The sequence below is a fragment of the Cnephaeus nilssonii genome (genome assembly GCF_951640355.1).
Source record: "Cnephaeus nilssonii genome assembly, chromosome: 21".
NCBI lineage: Eukaryota > Metazoa > Chordata > Mammalia > Chiroptera > Vespertilionidae > Cnephaeus > Cnephaeus nilssonii.
Window position 1 is genome coordinate 8,742,882 of NC_137092.1, and position 16,790 is coordinate 8,759,671.

At 39.8% G+C, this 16,790-nt stretch overlaps 1 protein-coding gene across 1 annotated transcript in view; it reads right to left on the reverse strand.

The window, feature by feature from the left end:
- Positions 1-16,352, reverse strand: part of DENND2C (DENN domain containing 2C) — a 52,099-nt gene extending 35,747 nt beyond the window's left edge. The window contains exon 1 of the mRNA XM_079760496.1: positions 16,243-16,352. The gene's annotated coding sequence lies outside the window, so the exon portion shown is untranslated. The remainder of the gene's footprint in view (positions 1-16,242) is intronic.
- Between the last annotated feature and the right edge of the window lie 438 nt (positions 16,353-16,790).

Here is a 16,790-nt window from a genome sequence, read left to right on the forward strand (position 1 = left end):
TTATTCAAGAAACAGACAAGATAATAGAAGTTTAAAAGATAGAATTTAAATTAGACATTTGCTTTTTTTTCTCTTCTGCTTTGTTCCTTTATCATTTGCTTTAAAATAATTTTATCTAAATTCAATGAGGAATTTCATTCAAGATTTATTCCTGTGGGTTTTATTAAAATGTTTATCCAGAGGCTTTACAAATGACTTACTATAGTAATATTTTAATTAAATATTTAATTAAATATACTTAGTAAAAAAGCAAATAATGTGAGTTCAAATTTCTACCCATCTTCCTGAGCAGATTTCATTATTTTCAATTTTTCTCTGACACATCTTAGCATCCTCTTCTGTAAAAAGTACATTTTGAGACTTGGGTTTATTTTAGGTCTTTTAAGACAGCATCACAGAGGCATGTACTTCTATGGGCTATTAATGCTACTTCTCTTTTCATTTTCATCCCTGAGTGTCTTCTTTTTCTAAGTATACTTAGCAAGAATGACTCCAGAATATTAAGATTCTGGGGATCATGGAAAAAGTATACGGAAATATTTAAGGAGAATTCAAAATTGGAAGACAATTACAGGATTATTAGCAGGTGTAATGGGAGCACACAGGAGTGAACTCTTGGTAAAGGGCTAAGGAAGGTTTCACAGAAAACTTTGAACTGGCCTTGAAAGTACACTGTGTGTTCCTGAAGTAATTAACAGTAGCTATCATTTATTGATCAGGTTTTATATGCCTGGAACTGTCTTAAACACTTTATTTACATAATTTCATATTTAACCCTCAACAACCTCATAGAATAAATACCTCTGTCTCCTTGGCAGTGAGTGCTAAGAGATGTATCAGCTACTTAACCTCTTTGTGCCTTGTTTCTTCCTCTTCAAATTGAGAATAACAATAGTATTCACCTCATGGGCTATTACAGGTATTAGATGGGTTAATATTGGTAAAGTGAGTAGAACTACACCTGGCTCATAGTGATTGCTCAGTAAGCATTATCACATCCGGAGAACCTCTTGGCAGGGGATGCGGGGAGCCGTAATGATCAAGATTGATCAGAATCTTGGCATATGGTGGAAAGAGTGCTATCTACTGGATATTTAAAATGGTGATGGATTTGCATAGGTGATTTCAAGAGCTCTAGTCTGCAGATGACTGCCTTTTGGGGTGAAATAGGATGGAACACCTCACTGCTGTAGAGTATCTGCACCTGACTCAAGTCTCAGAGAGATGGGAGCCAAGGAATATTCCAACAAATGCTCATTATATAGATAAGAATCGTTTTATAGATAAGGAAGCAGGCTAAGAAGGATTAAGTAATTTGACTACAGTTACACAGCCAAGAAACAAGTCTGGTGGTATTTGAACTCTGTGTAACTCTAATCTAGTTTTAAACTACTAGCTGATGCAAATTATTTGGTGTTGGAATGTAACATGTCAGCAAGACAAGTTGCAGGAGTCAAAGTTGGAATCAGAGGGTGTTCCAGCTAGTAATATAGTTTATTTATTTATTATTTTTGTGGGTTTTTTTTTGTTTGTTTTTTTAGTAATCTAGTTTAGAGACAATCTAGGTATGGCTACTATAAATGGTACCATTTCCAGAAGCACTAGTCCTAAGAGGCCATATGGGCCACTGGTGAAACAGGCCTTAAATAAAGTACAAAAGCAACTAACTTCCCAAACAAACTTCTTATATTACTAAGTGAACCAAGTTTATATCAGAATTTGTAGAAAAATCCAAAATCCCTAGGAATGTGGCAGCAGACTCTTCAGCAGAGACCAATGTAGACTTGGAAATTAGATTCACAGAGTGCTTCGTGTACTAAAAATTATCGTCTGATTTCTATATTGAATACAGGGACCAAGCTCCTAGCAACTCATGCCTTGTCATACATGTCTCCTTTATAAACCTAGACATTTCTTTGGGATACACATTTGATTTTTTATGTGAAAGGTATGAAAATGTTCCATCAATAGATAAGACAGAGATGTAGCAAAACAGATATAAAATCTTATTATTCTGACCCTAGCTGGTTAGGTTCAGGAGGCAACCAATTTTTCTCTCTCTGTCTCCCCCACTCCCTTCCACTCTCTCTAAAAATTAATGAAAAAATTAATTTTGGGGTGAGAATTAACAACAACAAAAATCTTATTGTTCTGGCCAAAGAGGAAAAGAACCATTTAGTTTGCACAGTGGGCACTCTTACAGTCAAATTTAGATAATGAATATCTAGTTGATCTATCAGATGATAATCCACATTGTTCAAATCTCTAAAATTCTGCTGATTGTTCAAGCCGGAAGTCAGCTGGTGTCTAAATCACCTGCTTTCTGCTAAATATTCCGCCTTAGCTATGGTTTCACTTGTCATGGTTTCAGTTACTTACAGTCAACTGCCATCTGAAAATATGCAATGGAAAATTCCAGAAATAAACAAGTCAAACGTTTAAAATTGCAAACTGTTCTGAGAGGTGTGATGAAATCTCATGCCATCCCTTTCTGTCCTGCCTGTGACATGATTTATCCCTTCATCCAGCGTATCCATACTGTTTACACCACCCACCTGTTAGTCATGCAGTAGCCCTATCAGTTACCAGATCAATTGTGGTATCCCAGTGCTTGTGCTCAAGTAATCCTTATGTTACTTAATAATGGCCCTAAAGCACAAGAGTGATACTGGCAATTTAGATATGCTGAAGAGAATACATAAAGTGCTTCCTTTGTGTCAAAAGGCGAAAGTTCTCGACTTCAAAAGGAAAGAACAAAAATCATATGCTGCAGTTGCTAAGATCTCCAGCAAGAATGAATCTTCTACCATGAAATTGTGAAGAAGGGAAAGAAATTTGTACTACTTTTGCTGTCGCATCTCAAACTGCAAAAAATATGGCCACAGTGCACAATTAGTTCCTAAGATGGAAAAGGCATTAAATTTGTGGATGAAAACATGACATCTTCGTGGCTCGATGACCCCCCCACCCCTTCAGACACATCATCGGGTCAATAGCAGCCTTAACACTATGTCAGAATGCCTATGTCATTCACCTCACTTCATCTCATCAGGTAGATATTGTATCATCTCACTCAATGCAAGATGGGTGAGTATAGTACAATAGGTATTTTGAGAGAGAAAGATCACGTGCACATAACTGCTATTACTAGTATCTACACTAATAAAAGAATAACATGCTAATGGACCATAACACCCACCAGCCAATCAGGAGTGAGTATTCAAATTAACCCAACAAAGATGGTGGGTTAATTTGCATATGCAGGAGCCGAGTGCCCAGGGGTGGGGCGGGAAGCAGGCGTTCCAAACCACCCCAGCTGCTCTGGGCCTCTGGGCAGCGTGGGAAAGCGGAAAGGCAGCTCCCACCAGAGCAAAGGCAGTGCTGGCAGCCAGGGGAAGGAAGGCCCATTCTTGCACGAATCTTCGTGCATCAGGCCTCTAGAATATTATAATTGTTCTATTTTATTATTGGTTATTGTTGTTAGTTTCTTACTGTGCCTCATTTATAAGTTAAACTTTATTATAGGTATGTATGTATAGGAAAAAACATAGTATCCGCAGGGTTTGGTACTATCCACAGTTTTAGGTGTCCATTGTGGGGCTTGGAACAAAACTCCCACAGATTAGGGGGGACTATTGTATTAGACAATGTTTGTGAAGGGAATGCAAACTAATTTTCTTATAATAGAATCCCTGTTATATATAACATATATGCTCATTAGTACTATTAAAGCACATCCTTGGACTGAAACATAATCACTTCACTACATAAGACTAGTTTAATCCAGCTAGCCTATAAAGTAATGTTTTACCAAATACTAACATTTTAAAGATATTCAACTAAATTTAACTAAGAAAAATAAATTTAGAAAGGTACTTTCTTTTTTTTTTTTTTAATATATTTTATTGATTTTTTTACAGAGAGGAAGAGAGAGGGACAGAGAGTTAGTTAGGAACATCGATCAGCTGCCTTCTGCACACCCCCCACTGGGGACGTGCCCGCAACCAAGGTACATGCCCTTGACCGGAATCGAACCTGGGACCTTTCAGTCCGCAGGCCGACGCTCCATCCACTGAGCCAAACCGGTTTCGGCTAGAAAGGTACTTTCAAAAAGTGAAAATTACAACCCCAAAGTTTAAAAAAATTATTTTCCAAATAATCAAATGATATGGTCCATTATCCACATCACTGCTCCTCTGCCATAAATAAGGCTATAATTTAACAATCGAGTATTTAATGTTATCTAATGCTGTGACTGAGGTCAATTCAGTCCTCTCAAGCGAGTTCAGTTCTTACATATTTCTGATCAGCCACAGAACCTAACCACTACTATTCAAATATTTTCAGCAAATAAAATATAAAGAGAAAAAAACCCAGGAGTTTGCAGAAGAGGTATGTTTGCATAGTAATGTGACATTTTAAATGATGATAATTATTTATTAAATGTTTGCATGTGCCAAGAACTGTGCTTAGTTAGAACCTACTTTCATTATTCACTTAATTCTCAGTTTGTGAATGAGGAAGCGGAGGCTGAACTGGTTAAGTTACTCAAGGTAATACAAACTTAGTTCCGCTTCCCTCCAAAGCTTGTGCTTTTAACCACTAGGTATTATTACTTGCTCGTGGGTAGACATAACAATAATATCAGCTAATATAACAGGATGTCAACTGCAACTTTTCCTGTCCTCTCTGAGTTTCAGCAGGGGCCTCAAAGGCCAAAAATCAAAACAATAGGAGTCAAATACTTCCATATTCTAAAGAGAAGTGCAAGGATTACAAAGTGGGGTAGCCCCAAACTGGCTCTGCTGGCATCGGTTCATTAGCCGTGTCAAGAGTACATGAGAATGACAATTTGTTAATTGTAAGAATTACAAGAGACAATAGAGAGGACTTCTTTAAAGAAACTAGGTGGTGTGTGTGTGTGTGTGTGTGTCTCCCAAGGGAAAATGAGGAGGTACTTCCTGCCCACCTCAAACCAAGAGATTGGAAGATAACCAGAGTGCTGAGCATGTGTCCTGAAGTAGGAGGGACATGGGGACTGATGACTCCCAGCTGTGGGGATAAAAAGAGCTGACTCAGAGCTAAATTTTAAAGACTGCTTAAGTATGACAGTTCGATTAAATGTTTCAGCAAAAGAGGAGGTTTTACAAAATGCTACAATGTGGGAAATTACATGTAAAATTAACTTTAAAAACAACTGTTTAAAAACAATTTTATTATATTAATGCAATGTTAGTAACTATATAATTAAAACTTACCTTTTATTGAGGTATAATTGACATATAATATTTATATTAGTTCCATGTCTACAACATAATGATTCAATATTTGTATGGCATTGTGAAATGGTCACCACAATAAATCTAGTTAAACATCTGTTAACATACATAGTTACAAAATTTTTTCCTTTTTTTTCTTGTCATGAGGATTTATAAGATTTAATCTCATCAGCTTTCAAATATGCAATACAGTATTATCAGCCATAGTCACCATGCTTTACATTATATCCCGTGACTTATTTATTTTACAGCTAGAAGTTTGTGCCTTTTGACCTCCTTCACCCATTTTGCCACTGCCCTCCTACCCCCCCCCCCACACCTACCCCCACCTATCCCACCCACCCCTGGCAACCACCAATCTGTTCTCTATATCTATGACCTTGTTTTTTTTCTTTATATTTTAGATTCTACATATAAGTGAGATCATATGGTATTTGTCTTTTTTGTCTGACTTATTCACTTTGCATAATGCCCTTGAGGTCCACCTATGCTGTCACAAGTGGCAAGATAGATAGATAGATAGATAGATCTTGTATTTCCTATGCATTCATCTATCTATGAATGCTTAGGTTGTTTCTATATCCTGGCTATTATAAATAATGCTGTAATGAACAATGGGGTGCAAATATCTTTTTGAATTAGTGCTTTTGTTTTGGATAAACATCTGAAAGTGGAACTGCCAGACCATATGGTAGTTCTATTTTTAATATTTTGAGGAACCTCCATACTATTTTCCATAGTGGCTGCACCAATCTATATTCCCACCAACAGTACACAAAGGTTCTCTTTTTTCCACATCCTTGCTAACACTTACTATTTCTTTTCTTTTTGACAACAGTCATTCTAACAAGTATTGTGGTTTTGATTTACATTTTCCTTATGATTGGTGAGGTAGAACATCTTTTCATGTGCCTATTGGCCGCCTGAATGCCTTCTAGATGAAGTTCATCTTAATCTTTTAATTCAATTATGCTTTTTAAACCACCCTCTAAAGAAAGAAATAACTGACCCAACTCAGAATTTTTCAGCTTCCCAAATAGCTTTGAATAACTTTAAAGTAACCTAGTTTTCAAATCACAAACTCAGACTTGGCTAAATTCTCCTTAGGAAAACATTAGGGTGGTGGGGGTGGAAAGGCAACAAAATTCTTACTTCCTTGAGTGTTCAAAGGTTAAAAACATTTTCCAGAAACTAAAAAGAAGCAATTTTTTAAAAGCTTTAAAAGTCATAAAGTAATACATTTTATAAATTTGGAAAAGAAAGAAAACTAGGAAAAATATTTATGTCTACCATGTTCAGCATAATCACTGGTATATTTTGGTATATTTCCTTCCTGTCTTAGTTCATAAGCATATTTTTACACAGCTGCAATTATAGTGTATATGTAATTGTATCCGGCTTTCTTTTTACTGTTATATAAAAAGATGCACTTTTCAAGGATTTAAAACTAGAGACATAGCAGGCTCTCCTAAATACATACATTCATATCCAATTCTACAGTGTAACTTCCTATCTCATTCTAAAGCTAAAAAGCCAGAAGACAGATTTCTCAAGTTTTCAAATCACATCCCTAAAGTATACATTCATTGGCTATTTTATCTCACTTGACAATATAAAAGCAACAGAAAATAAAACTGCATTTACATAGTTATTAAACATCCCTGGACTCTCAAATTACTACTTAAAATAAAACACATGAAGAATTAGGCCTGCAATGTTTTTACCCTCAGGCCCAATAATATCATTAAGAAATAATCCAAGCCGAAACCCGTTTGGCTCAGTGGATAGAGCATCGGCCCGCGGACTGAAGGGTCCCAGGTTCGATTCCGGTCAAGGGCATGTACCTTGGTTGCGGGCACATCCCCAGTAGGGGATGTGCAAGAGGCAGCTGATCGATGTTTCTCTCTCATTGATGTTTCTAACTCTCTATCCCTCTCTCTTCCTCTCTGTAAAAAATCAATAAAATATATTTTTAAAAAAAAGAAATAATCCAAGTTATTATTTAGGTCAAAATTGTTACACCTCGTCCCCTGGACAACAAACAGCCTAAAGCCATTGGGTGGAAGAGGGTAAGGCAGGCATCCCAGCCTGATGCTAAGGACCACAAGGGCCCAGAGCAGGGTGTCAGAGCACCAGAGCAGGAGTAAGGAGAGCATCTGTGTAAGAGGGATGCTGGTGTGGGCTGTCAGGACCCAAACAGGGTGAAGAGGGCAGCCCCATAGAGGGGCAGCCTGGCGAGGATGTTAGTGCCTGAGCAGAATGAGGGGCAGCCAGGCTGGTGCGGGTGGTCAGAGCCAGAGTGGGGTGAGGAGAGGATCCCTGTGGGAAGGGCCAGCCTGGCACACTGAACCGACAAGCAGACCTTCGGCTGGGTTCCAGCCCTTCAGCTGGGTACCGATGTGTAACACACGAACTACTCAACCAAACCGAGCACCCTGGTTGAATATTATGCAAGGATTAAAAAGAAGGAGGTAGAGATTTGTGTGTAGATATGGAAAGATGTCCAAAATAAAAGTGAGGGGAAAGCAGAAGGAAAAAATATCAGCTTAATGTTGAAATTTTGTTATTAAAAAATATTGGAAATACCTGCCAAATGAGAATGCGTCTCAACCAGAAAAATTCTAGATTCACACAATCAGCTTAGCTCCTCATCTCTTAACTATCAGACAGTAAGTAGGTATAATTAGCTCTGAATAAAATATTTTACAACGTGGATACTCAGCAAGCCTCCTTTAATATATTGAATAACTTCTAGTATTTTTCATTATATCCATGATATCCCGAGGGTGTTCTATGCATACCAAAGCTTAGAGATCCATAAAACAGTCATTCCAAAGAGCGCTCTAAGCCCTTGGAATAATGTGTTCACTCATGCCCAGCTTACTGTTTCTGCCAAAGACCAGTGGTCCCACTGCCCTGGACACACAGACGAAAGCTGGAGGATGCCTGCACTATCAGTTGTATTGCTTTGACTATTGTCTGCCTGCCTGCCTGTCTTCCGCCCTCTCCTTGAGTATGGAAAGGGTGCTTTTAGGAAATACTCAATAAAACACAGTGAAAGCCTTGGCGGGGGGGGGGGGGGGGTGTACTATTATCAGCAGCTTCAAACAATGTTTAAAATAACTCCTGCTCTAGCTGGTTTTCTCAGTGGTTAGAGCATCAGCCTGCGGACTGAAGGGTCGTAGGTTGGATTCTGGTCAAGGGCGCGTATCTCTGTTGCAGGCTCCGTCCTGGCCCTGGTCCCTGGTTGGGGTGCCTGTGGGAGGGAACCAATCAATGTGTCTCTCTCACATCGATGTTTCTCTCTGTCTCTCCCCTTCCCTTCCATTCTCTCTAAGAAATCAATGGAAAAAATATCCTTTGATAAGGAAAACAAAAAACAACAACAACAAATAAAATAATTTCTCTCTGTTTTGTAATCAAAATTTCTATTCCATTACTTAAAATTATTTTTAAAAGTTTCAAAAATTCTGTAATTAGCACATACTACTGTGGTTAAATTTAAACAGCACAGAAAATCCTCCTTATTACCTTGGCACTATATTTAACAAACTAAAAGCAGAGTGTAACTTATAATATCAGTGGTCTAATCAATTTAGACTGTGAAATCTGCACCATACTACAGGCATAGTATAAGCACCGTAGAGAAGTCCCAAATGGTACAGAACAGAGGCATGGTATCATTAAGAGGTGCAATTTTTCATTTTTAGCCGATTTATCATCAAAAATCATAAACATAACATCCATTCATTCTAGACAAATACTTTTTTCAAGAGATATGTAGCCATTTTCTCTTATGCCACTGACATGCAATTAACAATCATGAATCTTTTTCAATTTCCTATAAAGGGAGATAATTTCATATTCTTTTCTTTCTTTGAAAATATTTGAAAGGGCTTATGCTATGTTTCTAATAATCATTTTTAATTTTAAAGATTTTAAACTTTCATTTGCAACATTAATACTAATACATGGAGTCTGTCATTTTAGTCAGGTTTTACACATTTGATAAACCCATATTTCAAATAATCTTCATTAAAAGTCTTATACTTTTTCTCAAGCCACTATTTCCTCAACATTTCTGTACTTCCAGATGCAGCTATTGGACATGGTTCTGTATTTTATTTTACCTCTGTGCTGTCTTCAAATTAAACAATAAATTTTAAGGGCAAATTGAACTAGTTTGCATTTAAAGTACAATGATCACTGACCTCTTAACAATATTGCACTTGATGAATGCATTTAAAGTTCAAAAATAAGCCTTGCTTAGATAGCATCTCACTATTTTTACCAACAGCAGATAAAATTTGGCTACATTTTGCTTGACCTTGACTTAGGTTAATATAAATTAACTGCGTAATAATACCCATAGAATTATGATCATGCTCAAATGGCCCATCACTCTACCTCACATAATCTTCCTCCTTTGTTCCATGGCACCCCTGACAGTGTCCTAGGGACCAGGGAAGAGGATTTGCAGCAAATACTGTTGCAGAGCAGACGGTGTCATTTCCTCCCAGCAGGCCCTCTTGTCATCAGCCTTAATAGACTCTTATTTAATCAGAGTATCAGAGAATACAGATAAACATTTAAATACGACATTATGCTTCCTACTGCTAAGTAACCAATTCAAAAATATCCTAGACAGCTGGAGTGTTTTGTTTGTATTTTACTCCAATGGAAAAAGAGAGAGAAAAATGCACATTTCTTTGAAGTAGCAGCAAGAATAAAACACATGTATCCCCCCACACACATAGCTACCCCAATCTGTCCTAAATGTTAACATCCACACAGAAACAATCTACAAATATGCCATTTCTATGAATTTAAACTTCGAAGGAAAACTAATAATTTTCTTTTATGTCCTCAGCTGTAAACATTTATCACTGCTATGAACACCATGAAAGTCAAATATCTAGCTTTAAAAAGTAGAGCATAAATAATAATCTTTAACCAGTATAAATGAATCAGTACTGCCTGAACTTAATGCTAAAACTGCTATTTTCAGGCTGCCAACCAGGAATCTAAGATTTATAAGGAAAACAATATCTTGAATTTCCTCCTCAAAAATAGGAAGTGCAAGGGATAGCTAGAGGGGAAAAAGTCCTTTAAAATTCCTCTTATCTCACCATCATTTACTTCATCCTTCCATCAGATAACCTGCTACAATGCCCAGGAAGTAAAGAAAAACTTCATGTTTTCTTTTCCTTAGGATGAAAAGTATTCATTCACGTCAGAGAGGAAAAAAACAAGAGATTTCATCCTGCCCAACCCTCTGGGAGCCAGTGCAGGACACTCACTTTCTGGTCTTTTATTCCACCCAGCTTTCAATGTCGACACTTCCACCAAGGCAAAAAGATCGCTGATTTACAGGTTCAGAAAGGAGTACTGAATATTGAAAAGTATTTTCAAACCTATTTTTTATTCTGACAATGCAGAAGTCAATCTATTTCTCTGTATCTCAGGTTCCAAACCAGTGAAGGAAACATTTTTCACTCACTCTCCAAGAAATGGAGGATGAATGAAACATTTTCAGATGTCTTACGAAATGTACTAGAATTTAGAAATAGGAGATATAACTCTGAATAACCATTTTTGAAAAACTAAACTTAGAAATTCAAGTACTCGGAAGAACACTCCTTAGGATAGGGACAGCAGAGTAAGGCCTACACCTCTAGGCCAAATCTGGCCACCTGTTTTTGCACACCCTCTGAGGTTTTCACATCTATATATATAAAAGCCTAATATACAAAGTGTCCCCTGGGGAATTCGGCCAACTGGGAGTTCGATCGATAGCTATCATATGCACTGACCACCAGGGGCGGCACGAAATGAAGGAAGGCCCGGCCAGTAGCTGGCAGCCAGTAGGGACCCTACCTGTGAACGAATTTCATGCACTGGGCCTCTAGTTTTTAAATAATTGGAAAAACAATCAAAGAAGTATAATATTTCATGACATGTGGAAATTATATGAAATCCAAATTTTGGTGTCCATAAATAAACTTTAATTGGAACTCAACACATGCTCAATCATTTAAGTATTGTCTATGGCTCTCTTTTGGCAGAATTGGGTAGATGCGACAGAGACTGTATAGCCCATAAAGTCTAAAATACTTACCATCTGCCCTTTACAGAAAGTTTGCCAGTCCTTGCCTTAGAAGATATTACACTTATACTAATGAGACCACAAATTGGGAAAATATTTTTGAAATTCCTTTTTTGAAAATGCCTTCAAAGCCATACATAACACATTCTTTTGAGTCTCATTTGTGGTGGCAAACCTTCCTTCTTTGAGGATGAGAATGAATTTTAGAAACACCTAAGCTATTTGGAGCCAAGATTGAATAAGATTGGTTATTAAGATGAATCAACTAGCAGTTATTGATAATCTAAATTTATGGGAGGCAAAGATTTCTTTTTTAAAAGAGCACTATTTCTCACTTCCAAGAGCTATATACCATATGCTTTTGTAGCTTTGATTTAAGATAAATAGGCTATATAAGCATGAAAATAGAAAGTACAGTAGAGGAAAAAATAATTCTATAACAAAATGGGAATATCTACTTTCTTGAATGGCTGTGAATTTGCTATAAAGTTGTTGTTTTTTTTACAAAGAGAAACTCCAATAATATTTTGGGCAATATACTTTTGGAATAAATGAGTAAAGCCTAAACGAAATTTTAAAAGAACAGGATTCAGCCCATCTGGTATGGGCTGAATGGTTGAGTGTCAACCTGTGAACCAGGAGATCATGGTTCGATTCTCCAGTCAGGGTACATGCCCGGATTGTGGGTTCGATTCCCAGTGTGGGGCGTGCAGAAGGCAACCGATCAATGATTCTCTCTCATCATTGATGTTTCTATCTCTCCCTCTCCCATCCTCTCTGTAATCAATAAAGGAAGTGTGTGGGGGGGGGGGGGGAAGAACAGAATTCATTTGGATGTAAAAGGGGTTAACCTTCCATTAAAACCCATTTTATTGCTTTATAATCACAATGTGTAAGATGAAATTAGCATAAATAAATAAACATCCCCTTCTATTCCTCTCTTCTAATTCCATATGTACTCCCCGAGCAATTTTGTCTGTTCTTAGGGCTTCAATGACATTTTACTGTGCAACTCAAACTCTGAATCACCAATCTCAGCCTCCCTTCCGGGCTATGGATCCTCTCTTGACATCTCCAACTGCATGTTGCATACACTTCAAACTCAGCATGTTCAAAACTGAAATGGTTACCTTCCTCTCACATTTAAAACAAAACAAAACAAAACATGTTCTTCTATCCACAGATTCCCAAGCTGAGAAGCTAAGTTGTTTACTTTTCTGTTCACCTTCAAAGCCAATCAGTTTTTAATCCCTGTAAATTCTACATTTCATTATCTGTCCTCTCCTCTTCATCTCTGCTATTTTCCTACTCCAGGCCCTTATCTTCTCTTATCTATCTCAATAGCAATAGCCTTCTAACTTATCTCCCTCCATCCTACCCAGCCTCCACACCATACCACCACCATGTTATCTTTCCTAATTACTTACAGTCCTTCACTGGCTCTCCATTGTTTTTAGAATCAAGTCCAAAGTCCTTAGCATGATGCAAAGGCTCTTCACCACATGGCACCAGCAGACTTCTTTTCTCTCTTTTTCTGAGTCATAACTTTTTATTTACCTAATTTGTATACTGTTTTATAATATGTCCTGTACTTCCAAGTCTTAAAACTACCTTTACATTTTGCCAAGATGGACAAATCTATTCCAAATGAGAGGCACTGAAATCCCACACTGAACCTAAGTTCTAGCAGTTTCAGTGGTCCTAATGTGATGAGCAACCAAGCTCTGCCATTTCTTATTTCCAGGCACCATCTGCTCTAGCCCAACCACTCACCATACAGTCTGATCTTAGTGACAGTAAATTACAACACTCAAACATACCATATTCTTTAAAATATATATATATGTTTGCATTGATTTCAGAGAGGAAGGGAGAGGGCGAGAAAGACAGAAACATCAATGATGAGAGAGAATCATTGATCAGCTGCCTCCTGCATGCTCCACACTGGGGATTGAGCCTGCAACCCGGGCATGTACCCTGACCGGGAATCGAACCGTGACCTCCTGGTTCATAGGTAGATAGATGCTCAACTGAACCACGCCAGCCAGGCCCACATACTTTTAAAAAAAATATATATATTTATTGATTTCAGAGAGGAAGGGAGAGGGAGAGAGAGAGAAACATCAATGGTGAGAGAGAATCATTGATCAGTTGCCTCCTGCATGCCCCCTACTGGGGACTGAGCCCGCAACCCAGGCGTCCACATACTTTTAATATTCCTGATTTTCAGCTATTGTCTTCTGTTCCCTTTTCCAACTTGGCAAACTCCTGCTCATCCTTCAGAGCCAAATTCAAATATGATATCTCCTCTCTAACCCTCCTCCCATATATAGCATTGTTTTTCCTAATCAATGTTCCCAGTAAACTCTGTATCTCTGTTTTAACTCTTATCACACTGAAATTGTAGGGACTTATTTACATGTCTGGTTATAAGCTTCTTGAAGTTAGGGAAGCATTTTCTTTTCCTCAATCTAACATTTAACTCATGGTCCAAGAACAGACATTTTAAACTTCTTATTGAAAAATAATCACCTCTCACATTATTAAGATGATGCCATAATTGTAGTGACTGAAGGACTGAGAACCTAGAAACAAAAAGAATCCCACGTCATTCACCAGGGGGGAAAAATGCTCTTATATGCCAAGTATAATTAAATTGTAGCTTGAACGTGACTTCAGTCTGCATCTTGCAATACCAGTTTCTATTCTCTCCCTATCTTTTTCTTTCCTTCTTTTTGAAGACTTTCTTTGCAGAACTCTTTTAAATACCCACTGGATTTCATTTGTAACTCACTCACAGAATTGGAAACTCAGTCTAGTGCAGAGGGTAAGATCAGGATTTGGGGGAGCTCATCTGTTTGGTTTGAATCCTAGCTCTGCTACCTAGGCTGCTTGATATGGGCAAGTTACTCAACTTCTCTGTGTCTTTGAGCAAGGAGCTCATAATAATAATACCCCTCATGGTGCTGTGTAAGAATTCAATCAGCTAATGCACGGGAAGAATTTAGAACACTGCCTGGCTCAGAGTAGGTCCCGATTAATGCTGGTGGGTGTTGTTACCAGTTTTAAAACCAACTTTCTCGGAACTTATTTTAGCCCAGTTGTTAGATTGATTTTAGCACATCAATATCCAAGATAAAGAATTATATCCTGCCCATACATGAATAGTATACAAGGTAAGTGCTCAAGCTGTGCCTTGGAATATAACAGGTGCTCCATAAATAATGTAAATGTAAGGCTCCAAGCTTCCAATACCCACAAGTTATATATCACAGCAAAATTTATATATGGAGTTTATATTTATATATGGAGAATGTATTTAAAACTATTTTTAAAATAGTTTCAAGACATTCATCTTCACTGAACCTTTGAAACATGTAAACATTTAAAGCAACACAAAATTCTATTCATTAGGACCTTCCCTTTTTATTTCTCCATTTAATTTGATCTTGGTATTCCATGATCTAAAATCCTCATCTGTTATATGATTCATTACAGATCATTTAAAATATAATTTCCAACTTTAGATAACTGCTTATTGTCACATCAGAAAAAAAATTCTTCCTTTATATCTGCATTTAAAAAAAAAATCCATGCCAGGTTCAACACAAAAAATTTAATAAAGGCCAAGAAACACAATTACTACATTTCCTGGTTTCTGCCTGGGAAACTAATTCAGAACACGCCCAGAAGTATCCCCGGTAAAAGTCTGCTGGTTACAAACTGCTAGTCCCTGTTTTATTTCCGGTCTCCCTCTTAAATCCCTCAAGCCCATAGAGAAGAATGCAAATGTCTATAATAACGCCCTTACAAAAAAAACACAGCCACACATCAATTTTGTTTGGGAGGACTTAACTCTTAAAAAAAACAAATCAAAGTCTTGATGTGAAGCAACACTCCCAGCTTACTTTCCCAGGTAACTGAAACTACAGCCATCCACTGCTTCACGGTAAATGATTTAGGAGCAGTGCATAGATAACATGTGCTATTCTAGAAAAATTCATTCGTCAGTTAAACATGGACCACACTTCAAACAAAGTGGGAAATGGGCTTGAAGCATTTATCTACACAGTAAACAGATTCAGGATTTTATCTAAAACACTGTAGGTCCATCACTAGCTTTTAGGGTAAAGGTTTACAGAGTTCCTACTATGTGTCTGGCAATTGGTCAATGTGCAGGAGGCTGGTGCACAGCCCAATAACAATACCTAACGTTGGTAGAATACTCTCATCTCCTTGGACCCTCGGGATACCCCTAGGCATGAGCACCCCGGTTTTACAGCCAAGGCAAGGAGGCCCAGAGAAGTCACCCTGACCGAGGTCTACGCCACATGTGGTCCATGGGTCCTGGCCAAGGCTCCGGCCCTTGACTCATCATCTCATCATCTGCGGCTACTCTGGTTACTCAGAAGCTCGTCGATGTCCCATTGGCAGATTTTAACATCAAAACCGACTTGGCTTTTGCTGTTGTGCGAGTCGGATTCTGGTAAGAACCAAAACACACAACTTTATTTTGAAGCCCCTGGTCTACCTCTGCCGACGTTGAAACCGGCTCCTCCTGGACGAGGCCCCGCATTTCCTCCCGCACGCGGGGCGCTCCCTCTCTCCCCGCAGGCCTCCCCCCCCCCCCCCCCCCGACCGCTGCCGCCTCGACGGTCCCCGCGCCCCCGAGGAGAGCGGCGAGCTGGCCCTGAGCCCCGGCTCCGCCACAACCACCGCGGGCGACAGGCGGAGCGCCCCAAACTCGCGTCCTCGGGGGCCGGACACCCGCGCGTCCCTCGAGGCCCGGGAGGTGCCGAGACAGCCGGGTCGGGGCCGACACCCCCCGCGGCCCCGATTCGAAGCCCCCGCTCCTACCTGCCCTGGGCCCCGACGCCGCCCCCGCGGCCGGGCTGCGCGGCTCCCGTCCTCTCCTCAGTGGAGGCGCTCAGTCCCGTCTGTCCCACTCGGGTCGGCTCCGTCCCGCCCCCGCAGGCCCCGGCCGAAGGCCCCGCCCCTGCCCGGCCAAACAGGTTTCTGATTGGCTGCTGTTTCCATCCCTCACGCTCGGCCCGCCCCCGGCGTTGCCAAGCTCCGTCGGTAGGGGAACCGCCCCCGCTCTGGTCCGCGCACGGGCCGGGACCCTGCCCGGGACCTCGGTGCCGCGACGGCGGCGGCCCCAGCAGCTGGCGACCGTCGCCACTGTCGTCCAGCCGGGGCCTCTTGCAAAGTTGCGGGGCCCTCGCTGTGCCTGCGGGCCGGCCCCTCCGGGACGGACCCGAACTTTACACGACTTCGCGGCTACAGGTGATCCAAAGGGCACCTCGCTCAAGGAAACCCTGGGCGTAGTCTCCTGCCGCCGGGCGCAGTCGGCCCGGGGCCACCGTTTCTGTGGCGGAGCTCAAGGAGCACATGTCCCGGGCGAT